Raw genomic sequence first — 16,697 nt, 5'->3', positions numbered from 1 at the left:
CTCTCGGGAAAACAACACTCCTCGCTCCCCTCGGGACGGGGCTGTGAGTGGAGCCCGGCCACCCCACTCCGCCGGGCGCTCTGCCGCCCTGACCGGTCACGGGAAGCGCAGGGACCGTCAGCCCAGAAGGCTGGTCAGGATGTCCACCTGCCTGTGCAGAACGAATCCGAGACATCCCCTGGGAAAGCCCGGAGCACAGGTGCAGTCGAGCCCCTCTCTCCTCCCTGGGTCCTGCGACGCCGCCGGGGTGTGACCCCCGGGGCGTGACCCTCATGACCCGCCCCCTGGACTCTCGGTCCACCTGTGACCTGGGCATCGGCTCTCGGCAGTGCCGTCTGGGCTTCTGGGAAAACCTCTGCACCGGTGTTCCTTTTGTCCCCTCTGGGGTGCTGAACACGGACGTCCAGGGAGGCCAGGGCCGGGGACCGCGCGGAAGTGCCCCGCAGCGGAGGACTCCCGGAGTGAAATGTCGCTCGAGGCCAAATGAGCAGAACAACAAGCCAGACTGTGAATCAACCGTGACTATTTTTTTATGTTCACTGCTTCACTGATTTTCTGTCAAAAAATGCTAACAAGCAGTAAAGTCCTTAAGAGCTTTACAATTTTTCAGTTTGTTCACCAATACGTTTCGAGCGGCGTATTTGTTTCCTGGGCTGCGAGTGACACGGCCCTCGATCACGCCTGTCTGCGCCTGATGGATCGGCCGGCCGCGAGGCGCCCGTTCTGGATTCCCACCAGGGAGAGCCCGACTCGCACGGAGGAAGGGGCCGCTCGGACGGGCAGGGGACCCAGGGGAGCCCCCGTGGGGGCGGGAGGGAAGCAAGACGTATCGGCCGCCACGCTCAGAACTGGCCCAGCCGGGGCTCTGGGCAGAGGGCCGGGGAATCGTGTGCGGTGCCTCCGTGACCCCCGTGGACGGCGAGGACAGGCGAGGCCACGGCAGCTGCGTGAGCAGCCTGCGGGGGGAGAGGGAGACCCTCTTTACGCCACGTGGCTGCCGCGTGGGGTGGCTGTCCCTCCTCACACCCTGCCCCCCGGCAGACCCGCTCCTCGCAGAGATGGAGCCACTGCGGGCCGCGGCGTGTGCAGACGGGCTGAGGAGCAGGTGCCGGCGCTCACACAGGCCCACGTGCGACCTCCCTGTCTTCAGAGTGGGCCCACCGGTGCCCCGAGCACCCGGCCCAGCCCCGGGTCCAGACCGCCCGATGTGGGGCGTGCTCTCACTGACACCTGCTGTGTGCGCCCCCGGGTCTGCCGGCCAGCGCCCTCCGTGTCACGCTCCCGAAGGAGATTGTTTTCGGTACCAGCAAAGGCCGGCCGTCGCCCGGGAGGCACGGCTCCCGGACACACGGGGCAGGGCCACGGCTGGGACCACCCACCCGGACGGGGGCGCAGGAGCCCGGCCAACAGAGATGCACACCGTGTGCGCTGGGCCTCGAGGGACACTTGCGGCAGACGGCACACCTCCGGGCCAAAAAGCTCTCACGGTCAGGAGGGAGGCCAGACGTTGAACGAGGTGACTGCCACTGAGGAGGCGTGGGTGGAACAAAGGAAGAAGCTCCACGGAGAATCTGGAACCTGCGGCTGAACTCGAGACGGGACACAACATACGAAAAAATGCAACGGCTCATAATCGTAGAAATGGCCCCATTTCAGGCACATAACACATGTGCAAATCGACTGGACAACTAGGAGCCACAAGACGGCACCCCTTCTGCCCAGAGCACAGACACAACGTAGACTAAAGTTACTCTTAGGTTCAAAACCAGCGCAGCTTCATTTGGTCTGAAGAACGCTCTGTTAATTTCACATCGACGGTATCTGTTCAGCGTGAGTGTGACGGTGGCAGTAAGTCACACTCTGCTGTTCCTTCTTGTGGAACGACGCGTGTCCTGACCCGTAAGACGCACGGCGATCTGCGTACCCGGTACGCGAAGTCGGCTGGTGACGGACGCGTTTCCCTTCTCGGTTAAATGCTTTGAGGCCTGACTGCTCAGCCATTCACCACACGACTAGTTACCGCAGTTACCGATGGACGCCTGGCACTCAGGAATCCGCACGGGCTGTGTGCACGCGGAGGGGGCCGGAGGCACGCACACACCCATGCAGCCGTCACGAGAGTCAGGAATGCCAGCGCGGCCACTGCTCCCGGGGACCCCGTCCCAGGAAACCCCTGATTTGCCTTCTGCCATCACAGATTAGCGTGCGTTTTCGAGAACATCCTATGAAATGGAATCCTGCGGGAAACCCGCGACACACGGCCCGTTCCCTCGACGGTGGAGCAGGACTCCAGCTTGCCCATCGCCTGGATGCTCACGGTCGGGACGCCCTGAACGCGTAGGTACCGTCCTGGCTGGACAGGCTCCTCCACTCTCTCAGGAAGACTCCTGGGATCGGAGCGCCCGGGACACACGGTCAGTGGGTTTTCACTTTCTAAGAAACTGCCAGTGTTCTCCCACGTGGTTGTGCGGGTCCACATCTCCACCTTAGCCACCCCTGAGGGCCCAGTTCCTCCGCGCCCTCACCAGCACTGTGTGTTGTCGTTCCATCCAACAGCAGAAAGTCTGTGATCTCTGAGGAACGTGGCGTTCGGCCTTTTGCTCTGGAAACGGCTGGTGTTAAGTACTTTTCATGTGATTATTTGTCGTTTACAGAGCTTATTTGGTGAAGTGTCTCTTCAGAGCATTCAAAAATTCCGTTGTCTGGTTAGCACTAAGCTGTAAGAGCTCTTTATGAGATACAGTACTCTAGATAAAATTCCTTTGTCGGATATAATTTGCAAATATTTCCTCTCTGGCTGTGAACTGCCTATTCCTGTATCTTTTGAAGGGCGTGTGTTTTCCATTTTGATGAACTGCAATAGATTAACTTTCATTCATAATAGTTTGTGCTTTCTGTGTCACATTTAAGGAATCTTTATCAAAGTCGAGGTCACTAAGATTTTCTCTTACGTGTTCTTGCAGGAGTTCATAGTTTCAGCTCTGATACTAACTAGGTCTGTGATCTGTTCAGAGTTAAGCTTTGAAATAAAGGCTGACTTTTTGCACACGGCCATCTAAATGTGACGACGGTGCCATCTGTGAAAAGATGACCCCACCCCACCCCACCCCCGTGAGTTGCCCGACCCCCTGTCAAGTCCAGTGGAGGGTCTATTCCTAAGTTCTCTACTCTGGCCCATGATGTGTTCATCTGGTTTTACGCCAATGCTACTCTGTCTTGATGACTGCAGATTTATAGTAAGTCCTAATCAGATAGTGTTAAGTCCTCGTTGTGGCTAATCTAAATCCTTTGTATGTCCACATAAATTTTAGAACCGGTTTCCACCAAAAAACGGTCTGTTCAGATTTTGACTGGTATCACACTGAATCTTAACATCAGTGCGAGGAGAAATGCTACCTAAATAGTACTGCCTTCCAATCCATGAACATAGTACATCTCTCCACTTATTTAGATTTTCTTTAACTTCTCTCAGAGATGTGTTGCAGTGTTCAGTACACAGGTCTTGCGTATCTTTGGCCAAGTTTATTCCTAAATATTTTATATTTTGATACTATTATACATGGTAACATTATTTAAATTTCAAATTCCAACTGAATTGTTTGTGAGTTGACAGCTTATATAAAGCCATAACTACACGACTAGATCCTTAAAATGTAAACAAAATACTTTTACGTTAGTCAATCCCTTCTGACTACTGGTGGAAGCATTTCACCCCATATTTTTCTTCTCCTGAAGGAGATACTGTCCTCATTAGTTTCACTGCAGTTAATTCAGTAAAGCTGACCTTCAGTCTCACACCATTTCTACTCAGCTCTGGACTGTGTTTTCAGAAATATAGCACAAAGGGGCAGACACGCATTTGGGAGCACGCTGTGATCTGGCTGGAGTGAAAAGGCCTATGTAGGGGGCAATGCAGGCTTTGCTCTAGGCCTGGCCTGTTGTGTCTGGCTTCCTCACAAAGCTGAGATACCGAGATCTGCACTGTCTTCCACCTGCCAGGTTTGGTTCCATTTCTCTCTGGTGTTCACTAGGGCACGCCCCCTGGATGGTTCGAGCTTAGAGAGAGACCACTTGACTTCAACAAGAGCTTCAAAGGCAGATCTGATAGATCTTTTAACTTTGGAACAATCTACCTACCCTTCTCTGTCTTTCCGTAGCCCTGATAACCTCACCTCCTTCCCCCAAACTGCACTGGTTTCCCATTGACCATCTAATCTTCAAATCCTTTGCCTGATACTCCAAAGGTCACCAGGGTTCAGCCAATCTTTGTGACGGCCTCGGCTCAGAGGAGTGAACCCCTCCGCCCGCGTATACAGCCGCTCAGGGCACCAATGCACAGATCCACATGCCTCCTCCCTGTCTTCAGCTCCCCTCCCCATGCAAGTTCTTCTTTGGGGTCACCGTGAAGAGAAGGAATCTCTGCCCTCTAAGTTGTTTCTTCCACAAAAAAATTAAAATTATTTTTTCTTTTCTTTGGTTAAAAAAAAATCAGTTTTGCAAGGTTTATTATGAAAAACCAGCAGCGCCCTGATCATTTCGATTTTCTCTTCCTAAGGGAAAATTACTTTCTTTTACTTGTTTTCTTTTGGTATTTACCTCCATCTCACTAAAACTTGTATTGCTACTTCTTGACTTTCTAGTTTTCAACATTATTGACTTTTCCGCTCTGGAAGATGAAGACTTAATCCCTTGCCCTGGTTTCCTGTGCACTCACATGTCACGCACGTGCACTTCTGATCCCCTACCCTCTGGGTACAACCACATTTTTACTTGAACTGATAATCAGTATTTATGTCACCACGACCGTAGAAACGTTCTTCGTAACGGGAGAGCATTACGGCGGCCTTTCCTCTCTCCGACAGCAGTTTGTTTCTCCTGCGGTTCACGACTGGGTTCTCTTTGTGTCATCCGACTCCCTTGCACGTGTCACCGTAATTCCCCCACACCCGCTCCTCTCATCTCGGTACGTCTCAGCACATCAGACAATCGCCGACACCTCCTGGGAGAATCCTCTCAGAAACGGAACCAGCTTCACAACTGCTCACATGCCTGGTGCGTGGTCCTGCTCCTGAGCTCTGCCTTCACCCGACCTGAGGACTCCCTGGGAGCTGGGGCTCGGGCCTCACACACAGGAGCACACGCTGGTGTTTCCAGAGCCGGACGGAGAGGGCATCGTGTCCAAGAAACAGGGCAAAGCCCTCCGCGGACTTTCGGTCATGGCGGAGGTGACCCAGATGCACGCGTGAACTCTCCGGTACGCACCCTCCGGGCGCTGCTACGTTCGAACCCCTGCTCCCTGCTTCCTGGATCACGTGCCCACTTTGTGGGGTACGGTATCTCCCGATGGCACTTCTTGACAAAGGGTGCTGGGGACAAGATCTTTTTTCAGATCTGACGTTATCAGATACACTCACTTTTCCCTGCTCACGGACTGGCCCGCGGGGATCGCGGACGGGAGCTTCCGGTATGCCAGGGCTTGGGGACAGCGCTCCCGTCCGTCATCTGCTCTCCAGCGCAGCCCTGGGACGAGGGGGCCGCTGCGGCTCCCACGCCTTTGGTGAGAACGTGGCCCTCCCCGGCCTCCCTCAGGGCCGCCCTGCGGGGCCTCACGGCTGGGTCTTCATACCCGCACCTCGCCGGGGCCCCAGTGCGGGCTGCCCGGGGAAGGCGTGGCCGTGGGGCGCTGTGCGGGATCATGTGCTCCCCCGCTGGCAGCAGGCCCCCCCCGAAGGGGCCCAGGAAGCGCAGACCCGCGTCTCGTGCGGCCTCTGTGCACCCAAGGGCCCAGCCTGGAACGCGTTCCCTGCTTCCTTCCGTGGCCGCTCCCGCTCACTTTCCAGGTTCTCCTCGGAGCGGCCCGCTCGTGACTCCTGTTCCCACGAGGCCCCTGGGGCGCTCTCCACACCTGGTAACTGCACATCCGTGTACGTGTGCCCTCGAGCCTGTGCGCTCCATGTGGGCAGAGGCCCCGACGGCCCCTCGAGTACACACGGTCACGCGTGGCAGCTACGGGTCACGGCCGTGTGTCGTGTGCACGCACTCGCTCCCTGGAGCCTGTGAGCTCGAGGACAAGGAGCGGGCGGGTGTCGTGTGCAGCCGTCAGGCGTCACACCCGCGTGCTGTGCCGCATGGAGCCAGCCCTCTGCCGGCACAATCGGCACCGGCCCCATCCGGCCGCGGGAGGGGGTGTTGGACTTCTCTCCCCCGTTCCCGCCATGCAACCAGGCTGAGGACAGGCTGGTCCGCTGGAGCGAGGGTCCGACCGGCCCCCCCGGGCACAGAGGCGACCGGGCGAGCCCACTTCTCAGCACTCTGGCTCCAGCCTCACCCCCCCCGCACCGGGGGTTCTCTCTGAGCAGAGGGCGAGCCCCGTCCTGTGTCTGCCACGCCTGCCGAGGTGCAGGGGCCGGACCAGGGTGTGCGGGTGACCGAGCTCAGTGCTCCGCTCACTGCTGAGGCTCGGATTCCGGCCGAGTGTGAGCACGGCCATCCTGCAAAAACTCAGCTTTCTGAATCCGTGCTGCGGACGCACGCCACGTGGGCTTGTCAGCCATGCCGCCGACCAGCGCCCTGCCTTCCTCACGGAGGCACAGGACCTCTGCACACGCTCCACGGCTGGACACCCATGGCCAGCCCCCAGGGCTGCGGCCACACAGTTCTTTGCCTCTCCGGCTCTGGACTCTTCCGAGGCAGCTCTTGACTTAGAATTGTGTGTACTTGGTGTGTAGACTGTGACGACCGGGCTGCCCCGCAGACCCTCCCTGTGCCCGTGAGCCTGCGGCGTGGACTCCCAGGCCCGAGGTCGGGGGCGACCACCCACCAGCACCGGCCCCGCCCGCGGAGCACCCCACCCGCAGAGCACCCCACCCACGCTCCTGCAGACGCGCTCCCGCAGAGGGACGGACGGAAAGGCTTCGGGTCACCTTCATGCTGCGAAGCCCGACGGAGTCGGGTGCCGAGGCCAGAAGATCCCGGTTCTTGGGAAGGAGGCCAACGTTCGGCCTCAACTCGCTGTCTCTGCATCAACTGAGGCACAGACAAGACCCTGGCCCGGCCTGTCCGCAGGGGAGCCCGTGCACCGCCCTGCATCACCCTCTCTGGTCCGGGGGGAGGGGACGGAGAGGCGGCACTCTGGCACTCGGCGCAGTAAGCGTCCGCGTGCACTCGTAGGGCACGCCATCCTTCTGGAATGTGTGTCTCGTCTGAAACATGGCTTCCAGAGGCAGACGTGCTGCCCAGAACAAAGGGAAATGCCAGAGATGGGATTACAGTCAGAAAACAGGACTGCGTGCCTGGACGCTCACAGATGTCTGGCGCTCAGAGACAAGCCCTCTGCTGGGGAGTGGCCATCTCGGTCCCAGGGGAGCTGGTCACGTGTTCAGGATGATGGGGCTCCCCCTGCCTCCCACCCTAAACCTGGGATCAGAGCGATGTTCCCAAGGCGCCCCCCCCCCCCCCCCCGCCATCACACAGTGCGGTCAAGCCCTTCCCCGACCACCTGGCTCCAGCCTTGCTCCTTCGGCCACGACCCCCACCCTCCCCGCTGGCGGCCGTCCCTCTCTCCTGCCGGCGCACCAGCCACCCTCAGAAACGTCCGTGGGCCTCCCGAACCTGTTCTGGCTTCAGTCGGTCGGAACCCCAGGCCCCCGCGTGAGGCACGGAAGCAGTCTCTGTGCTCTGGGTTCAAGTCTGCGCAGACGCAGAAGAGCCTCCGTGTGCCCCTGCCTCCCCTCCGTCCAGTGGCAAACGCGGGTTACACGCAGGTGCTGCGCGACGCCCTTGTCGAGCGCATCGACTGGCGCCGGCACGGGCCCCCCACGCCTCCTGCTGCCACCATGCAGCATCAGCAAGAGAGACGGCTTGCGCAAAGAACATCCGGCCGTGGCGTCGCTTGGCTCACGAGCAGGCCGCCAAGCAGGTCCTCCCGGAGGAGGACGTGGTGGGGGGTGCAAAGTGCCGACCGGGGCGGCGAGGGCCAGAATCCCGAGTCCCAGGGCCAGGGCCCCTTCTTCCCGCGGCCCTGCTGCCGGGTCCAGCCCGGGGGCCCCCAGGGCCAGCAGCTTCTCGTTCCAGACGCTGGAGAGTGGGAAATGGTTGCAGGGAACCCTGACTCTGGGGGCGGCAAGACGTGCTATCATCGATCACGGGCCAGGTTTCAAGTCCTCAGTCTTCCCAGCAAAGTTTTTGTCCCCACAAACAGCTGCACGGGAATGGCCATCCTGCCATCTCCCCTGTCCTTCCCTCTCCCATTCTCCCGCTGGGCCACGCGGATCCACGCTGTGTGGCCCTGGGGACTCGGCCAGAGCTCTGGGGGCTCCTGAAAGCCTTTTCTCGAGAAGCACACGGTCCCCCCACGCCCACCGAGAACTGCAGCATCCGAGACGCCCGCCTGCCCGCCGCACTTCACTCGGCCGCGGGCCGCTGTGGCACCCACAGGCCAGGGCCCTGTTGGGTACAGGGGTTTCCGGAGGTGACGGGGGATCTGCTGTGCCAGGACATACCCAGCGTCCCCTCAGAATGCACAGAGCCGGGTAAAGTCAGCCTCGTGGCACCCGTGCTACCCTGCTCGACAGCCCCATGCCACCTCATCCGTCAGAGGCAAATAAAAAAGTCAAGCGCAAATGTATAAAAAATTATGATAGAAGCCCTAAATAAGGCAGGGACTGCACGCTTATTGAGTCAAAAATCAATCAATCAATGAGTGAGTGGATCAGAAGCACCTCATAAGCCCCAAAGAAATAATTTGCCCAAACACTGGGATTTAACAGTGGAAGACCAAATTTCAACACTTTTAGGAAGTAAATAATGAAAAATCAATTCAAAGAAAAAACAGATCAAGAACCCTGGACCCTGACGTGCCGACACATTTATTGCTGAGGCCGTTTCTCGGCTGACCCGAAAACTTCGGGGGGTGTTTATTTACTTTCAGCACCTTCCAGAGATCAATATTTTTAATTTGGATCCGAGTTATTATTTTTCACATCACAGCAGCGGGGAGTGGAGTAAAGTGGCTCATATTTTAGTGCTAAAAAGATCGATATGACAGCTTCACCTTCACTTCGGGCCCCCGCCGCTGCCCGGCCGCACATCACCGTGTCCCGCGGGGCTGCAGGTGCCGCCGAGGGGAGCGGGTCGTTACCGCCAGCAGAGCAGACAGCGTGATTTAGCTGAGCGCGGAGGGCCCGGCGCCCTCGGAAAACCAATCTTGTTCCCCACACTCCATCAGGCCTGTCTGGCCCCACAGGCGGGGCGCGGAGGCGGGGCGCCGCCACGGGAGGGGGGCCTCTCCTGGAGCAGATTAGTTCCCTCATCACAAATGCATTTGCCTTCTCTTCCTTTCCTCAGATCAAAGAACATCAGTAAACTCCATTAATTTTCCATAAATTTCCCTAAAATCTTACTCGGGAGAGCAGACACAGGAGAAGGGGGTCCGACCGTGGGGGGAGCACGGGGGAGGTGGAAGGGCACCTCCTCCAGTGCACGCCTTCCCGCCAGCAGGGCCGGGGTCACAGGGGGGAGCAGGCAGGGGCCTGCAGCAGAGGGAAGGGACAGAGCAGGTGCAGCCCCCCTTGCCCTCCAGCAGATCTGGGGCAAAAGGGAGGCAGGCCCCCACTGATGAAGGCCCCGAACCTCCCGGAAAAGTGGGTCCAAGGCCAGCACCGAGCCCTCCCGGCCCGTGCTTCCCCCGTGGAGGACCCTCCTCTCAGCACTGCCAAAGACAACGTGGGGTCGGGGGTGGGGAAGGAGCCCCCCGAACAGAGAGGAAAGTAAGAGGGAGCCTGGTCTGTTGGTGACGAGCAGTCCCGGTGTCCCAGGACGGGGAGCCATCGGCATGGGCACTCCCAGCCTGGTGGGGGCCAACCCCTCTTAGGCATGAACCGGCAGATGGGCCCTCCTGGGCACCAGGGCCTGCCCTCAGGCTGCATGGTCTGACTACAAGGGAGGACTCGTAAGGCAGCCACTGCACGTTCCCGGGAAGGAGAACCTGGCTGGATGGGATGGGTTTGCCGAGCAAAGGTTTCAGGCCAGGGAGGGGGGTGCTCACCGGAGGGGAGCCCGCAAAGGGCACCTGACAGCCCTCTCCGGAGGTCTGCACACACACGAAGCCACGCTCCCAGGATGCCATGGTGTCCCTAGAGCTCTTGTCGGTGAACTGCTGCTTTGGACCACACTTCTTGCCTCACAGGAGGGAACTCAACCTGTGCACGTCTTCCGGGAACTGAACTGGCTGGCCGAGCCGGCTGGGGCACCGCAGGCAGCGGAGGCACCTGGGTCTCCCCACTAAGGGCTCGGAGCCCGGGAAGCCCGCTCCCCAGCCCACAGACCCGCCCGGGGCCTCTGGGTGATGCCGAGTTCCGGGCGCTAAAGGACACGACACGCCTCTGGCTCCAGACCCCTCTGTCCAGAAGAAACCCCACTTTCAGAGCTTCAGGGAGAAGTCGGAGCCTCCGTGTGCTAAGGCAGCCCTGCGGTCACAAAAGCGCTCTCCACGGACTCTGGACTCCACGTGCTCTCCGTGCCGGGAGGCCACCAGGGCACTTGCCCAGCTCCGGCCGCCACCCGCCTGGGAGCTCTCACGGCTTGTAAGACCCTGACAGGAGCTCACGGCTCCCGCCCAGACACGGCTTCCCTCTTTCAGCTGCCGGCTGTGCGGGCGTCGGCCCAGTGCCAGCAGGGACGGCGTCCTCGGGCCCACCCGCACCTGCCCTGCAGATCGCAACACGTGCGCCGCTGGCGCTGACCGGCCACGCGTGGCTCCCGGGCCCCAGAGGCTCCGCGGGGCCTGCAGCGTGCAGGCCGGCAGGGGCCTCGCAGGCTGGGCTTGGTGCCCGTCGCCCCCGGCTTCTCCACCGAGAGGACGGCCCGGTCCGTGCCCGCCACCGAGCCGACGCTGCCCAAGGAAAAGCCGCTGAGCCAGCGCGCTCACCTGCAGCCTCACGTTCTAGAAGCACCTGTCCCAGAAACGGAAGGGCTCCCCGGGGAACGCGACCTCGGCCTGCACCTCCTCGGATGGCCCCTGACGCCGCGCATCCTGCCTCAGGAGGCAGGTGACCCCCCTCTGTCCTCCTCCTCCTCCTCCTCCTCCTCCTCCTCCTCCTCCTCCTCCTCACAGGGCACCCAGTGAGGGGAGGACGGGTGGCCTCTGGCCGTGCCTCTGTGGGCCTTCCCCAGCCCAGAAGCCCTGAATCCACACAACGGGGGGGGCCTGCCCGGCACACGCACGGCAGACGCTCCGTTCCTGCAGCGAAACGAGACGAGGAAATTATACCAAAATAAATTGGCAATTTCTTCCTCATTTAGCCATTTCTGAAGCCAGAGTATAGGAAAGCCGTTCCCTTCACGTCCCCCTATCGACGTTCAGGCTTTTCCGGTGGTAAGTGATGTGTTTTCTATGTTCCTCCGGCGAAATGAGACACAATTCCTGTGGTATCGGGTCTCCAATCAATAGACACTGGGAAGCCCTGGAAAACTACACCGGGCACTTCCTCAGTGTCAAGGCACGAGTGGCCACGCCCTGGGCTGCTGTGAAGTCAACTGTGACCAACCGAGGGGCGCCTGTGACGTCACGGGGAGTTTCCCAAGAGGCAGATCCCGGAAGGCTTCATGTGGGAAGCGTTTCAGGGCACTCGGGACCCAGGCGCACCTGGCGGCGGGGGGTGCTGGCTGTCATTCCGATGGTGTCAGGTCCCTCCCACGTGGCGGGCAAGGGGACCTGAGGGCCCAGGGCCCAGGAAGCCGGCAGTCTGAGGAGCGCCCCACCTACCTCAGAGTCCACGCCTGTAACTGAGAAGGCCCTTGAGTCACCTTTATGTGTCATAAGCCCGGAACGTACCCGCCTGTCCACACGGATCCTGGGACGTGTGGAGGGTGTGTGGGCAATGTCCTCGGCAGGGAATAGGGGTGCTGGCAAAGGGCAGAGGTGCATGTGGCAGGGACGGGTCCTCCAGGGCCAGGGGGAACAGAGAGGCCCCGGGAAGGAGGGGAGGGGGGGGAAGGGGGCCGCGTACAGCGGGGGAGGGGGAGCGCACGGAGGGCAGGACGCACAGCAAGGTGGCTGCCACCTCCTCCCACGTGGCGGGCACCACAGAGTCTCCGCCCACAAGAAGGGACGACCCGGGGACATGAGGCCCGTGCCGTGAATGTGCTGTGAGGCGTGGGCACCCCAGGGATCCCGTGGACGCTGAGGCCTGGCCAGACACGCTGAGCGGTGGCCGCTGGCTTCTCTCCCAGATGCTGCAGCGTCCCCGGTGACGACGGGTCAGACGCCCCGCACGAGCTCCGGGTCACTCGCACCTCGCCACCTGGTGCCTGGGCGGGGACACAGGAGCAGGGGCAGGGAGGCCGGCGCACAGGGGTCCAGTCCTGCTGGAAGGGACACCCGCGCTCCTGAGTCTCCTCTCCGGCCGGTCCTGGCGCAGTGGCCACAGCACCGTCAGCATCTACCTTCTGTCCCACGACCTGGCGTGCTCTGTCCGCGTGGCGGGACCAGGACGAGAGCGCCTTCACACCTGCTGGCGATCAGCACTGGCGCGTCTCGGTTCTTTGTGGGCAAACACAAAAGCTCACTGGGATGTGGAAACCGGAAAGCCTGGCGGAACACTGAAGAGCCTGGCGTTCTGTCGTGGAGAAGGCCTCCCCCAGAGGAAGGACGGCGGGGCGTTCGGTCAGGTCCTCCCGGGACGTGCGGGCCGACTCCAGGGCTGGGCCGGGCAGGGCGGCACCTGATCAGGGTTCGGGCTTCAGGGAGGTGGGCAGCCAGAAATGAGACGCAGCAGGGCCGCCTCCTGGACGCTGCCACAGGGGGAAGGACCTGAGGGCACCTGGGGCACCAGACGCAGCCCGCCCACTCCCGGCCCACCCCTCCAGCTCACGCGTGGCAGTGCTGCTGTGCCCACGCCCTGGGCCAGGGTCCTCAGTCTGCCCTCAGGGATGTCCCCGTGAGTTCCCGCAAACGGACAGGGCCTGGCAGCCCTATGAAGAAGCCGCCCTCCGGCCTCCACCTTCCAGGGAAGCAGGAAGCAGGTGACCCGGCGGGCGACCGGGCCACCACACTGGGGGCAGCCAGTGGGGGCTGGGATGACACCAGCCTCCTCATCAGTAAGTGGCCCCCCAGCACGACTCTTAGGTGCAAACCAAACTTCACGTAATCATTGCTGATTTGAGTCTAGAAAAAGCCCTGTGAGCATCTCCTGAACCAAAAGCTTGACACCAAATGCTGCTTTGGCGCCATCTTCTGGTGACCAGGGGTATTGGTGGCTCCCGACGCAGTCGGCAGGACCCCCCCCCCCCCCAAACCACCCAGAGCCATCCAGGCGGAGCCCCCACCCAGGCCCAGAGCCCCCTGCCCCCCGCCCAGGCTGAGTCCCCCAGGCCCAGAGGCCCCCTCAGGCCGCAGCTCCCCAAGCTCAGACCCACCCCAGGCCCAGAGCCCACCCCCAGGCCCAACCCCCCACTCCAGGCCACAGCCCCCACGCTTCTGTGTGCAGAGCAAACCCCCACGGTCATGTTCATACACCAGGTGCAGCTTCAGGCTCAACCTCTTTCTGGGAACAGGCCACTATTTTCTGATCCCTATTAATACCTGTGACAGCATTTATGTACAAGATAAATTCATTTCAATTTCCTTTTTCAATTAATGGCCTATTATTTGAACCACACTCAGCTAAAAATACTGCTCCAATGCCATTAATCTTGTAAAAATTAAATTTTCCTCCGTCTGACAGGCAGAGGCCACCAGGCTGGGGTGGGAGAGTGGCCACACAGCTGGCCAGTGTAGCCCAGCCCCGCCCAGGACCCTGGGGGTGCAGGGTCCCCTCGACCAGGACGTCCGGAGGCCCCAGCAACGATGGTTCCGCCCACGGCACGCTGAGGGGGGCGAAGGAAGGGCACAGAGGTGCTCCAGGGGCCCCAGGGCCAAACAGGATTTTATCGCCAACCATCAGCATCACGGTCACAAGGCAGGATCACACACACTCGGACCTCTGTGCCAACTCCGGGATGCGCTCCAACGTCTAGAGCTCCACCGTCCGTTCCCCACCCGCTGAACACGGCTGTCCAGTTATCCGGGGGCCATCAGCACACCTCGCCCAGGACTGCGGCCGCAGGAGGGGAGCCCCCACCTCCCCACTGTGCACCGCCCCCCCACCCGGGGGAAAGCCGGTCCGCAGCACTGTGCAGACGCCCCAGGACCGGCCGCCATGCGCCCACAGCCGCTGCAGGCAGGCCAGGCCTCCCGGCCCCTCCCCCCCCCCCCCCCCCCCCCCTCGACCCCATCCGGTCCTGCGACACCTGCAGACACAGCCTCAGCGGCGCAGACCTGAGCCACACCCGAGGCAGTGTTCCGGCGGCTCCTTCTGCGGCCCCGTGCTGGCCAGTCCCGCCCAGCCGGATGCCATTCTCCAGCCGGTCTGAGGCTCCCACCAAGCAGCACGGCCATGTCTCCGGCTAACGTGACATTTCTGTATCTGTGACCGAGAGAGGAAAGCACTGCCCGTTTCGACTAAAGTGCCACGGATGTTGGGTGCTCCCTGGCTTCAGACACTTTAAGTGTGAAAACCTATCCACCAAAGAACAGACTAGACGTGACACGACCGTGAAGTACTTCAGTGCACCAACTGGACGGCAAGGTCCTCCAGCAGGGAGAGCATGGGCTCCAGCCTCTGCGCTTCCTCGGGCGAGGGCTGCGGGTGGGTCCCCCTCCCCAAGCGCCCTGCGCCACTCCCTCTGTCACGCGGCTGCTCCATGGTGTGACAATCTCCCACTCCGGGTATTTCCTACTATTTCCAATTGGGTTACGAAATAATTTTTGATGACCGAGCTTAATCCCAACTATCTGCAAGAGTGGTTATTTCTCCAACGAGTTTGCTGAGTTTTGGGGGTGCTCATATACAGGTTTTGCATTTCACTGCCAGCTGCAGACTGACACCTTGAGATAAATCTCAAAGGATGAGGCAAGACCAAAACGGAGGTTTCTTGGCCCCGATGCACCCCCAACATCCTGCCCCCCTCTCTCCACCGGCCGCACTCCCGTGGGAGAGCAAGGCAGTCATGCGAGCACAGGCATGGCGGTAGCACAAACCAGGCCTTGGAGGGCTGGAAGGTGGGCGTTACAAGAAAACACAGAAAACGTCCGTAGGCGAGCGTGAGCGAGAGGGACAGAGACCGACAGACGGCTTCCGGCATCAGGCCTCTCTGGAAAGATACTTCCTTTTCACAAGGACCCGGGGCCTGTGCACTGAGGAGCGGCTAACCCCCGCCAGCCCCGCTGACCGCGCGCTGATCTCTGCGGCCCCTTGCTCAGCCGGGCGAGGCTCCCGGACTCGACGACCGTGGCCTCGTTTCCCAAACACGTCCGTTCTGATTCGCTGGGTGAGGTTTCTCGGACTCGATAACCTGTTTAAGGAACCAACTTGATTTCACCGGTTTTCTCTACCCTATTTTCTGTCTCATTGCTGCTCTTATTGTGTTATTTCCTTCCTTCTACTTGCACTGGTTAATTTGTTCTTACTTTTAAAATTTCTTAAAGAAAGCTTTTAATGGTAAACCGTTCCCTCTAAGCCACTGCACACAAACCCTGAAGGTTCCGATGGGTCTTTTGTATATTTTTCTAACTTGCTCTGGGAAATCTCTTTGGCGCCTGGGATATTTACAAGTTTGTTGCTTGTTTCCAAACATTTGGGAATTTGCCAGATAACCGTTTCTGTTTACTTCTATTCTAAGGACTCTGTGGTCAGAGAACACACGTGCATGGTCTCGGCCAGATTTCCACACGCATGTGAGCATCCCCCGTGGACACGATCGGAGATACCTCCCCACCCCCCAGCCAGGGTGAGAGTGGCCAGAGCACGTGGACAGGCAGAGTCCTCAGAGAGGCGGCCCTCGGGATGGCCCGAACCCCGAGGGGCTGCTCTGCGCCCTTCCGGGAAAGTTCACGGCAAGTCTGTTCATCCAAGTCTCCTTGACCTTCATTTTGAAAGGCGTTCTTCGGGAAACATGATGGAAGCTAGCAGCCACCCTCCCCAGTCCACCCTCCGGCACGGGCCTTGACCACGCCTCACAGCATGGGACGAGCCTCTTCTGCGGCTGCCCTTCCCATCGGCGTCCCGCCAAGGGCAGCAGGGTCACGCTGGCGGGCAGCATCGGTCGGCGAGAGGCGCTGTCGAAGCCCATGCTTGCCGCGGCTCCGTCCTCCCAGCTGCCAGCGGCCGTGCACGTGTGCAAGCTCTGACGCTGGACGCGCAGCCCCCGTGGTTATGTCCTCTTCAGGGACTGACGCCCTCGTCTGTACACAGGGCCCCTTGACCCCTGCCGCGCTCCTTGCCGTACAACTGGTTCTACGCACCCACACGTTTCGTCCAATTTTGAAAACTTTCAGCCAACTCTTTAGGTGCCTGCCGTCTCCTGCTCCCTCTCATCCTGGGGCTCCAGTTACGCGCACACCGGACCCCTGGACGCCCTACCCCACAGTGATGTCCCGGCAGTGCCTTCCGCATTTACTGTGAGTGCTTCCCACTGCCAGGGCTGCGAGTTCGGCTGCTGTCCCCTCCCCTCCGCGGTGCCCGGCCCTCCGCTCGCCCCAGACCAATGCAGCTTCCATCAGAGCTGCCGTGACTCCATCTGAACCAGTCCTGATGGGAGAAGCAGGAAGCAGGGTCCCAGCACAGGGAAGCGTGAGGGTCAAGAGAAGAGTGTTCTTC

At 60.3% G+C, this 16,697-nt stretch overlaps 1 protein-coding gene across 5 annotated transcripts in view; it reads right to left on the bottom strand.

Moving 5' to 3' along the window:
• The window catches only part of INPP5A (inositol polyphosphate-5-phosphatase A), a 172,934-nt gene that overhangs the window by 87,535 nt on the left and 68,702 nt on the right, over positions 1–16,697 (bottom strand). The gene's annotated exons all lie outside the window — the stretch shown is intronic.

This window comes from Panthera pardus, unplaced genomic scaffold (genome assembly GCF_024362965.1).
Source record: "Panthera pardus isolate Hobbes unplaced genomic scaffold, ASM2436296v1 HiC_scaffold_22, whole genome shotgun sequence".
In the NCBI taxonomy this organism is placed as follows: domain Eukaryota; kingdom Metazoa; phylum Chordata; class Mammalia; order Carnivora; family Felidae; genus Panthera; species Panthera pardus.
Note: the sequence above shows the minus strand (reverse complement) of the source record. Positions and strands in the feature narration are given on the sequence as shown.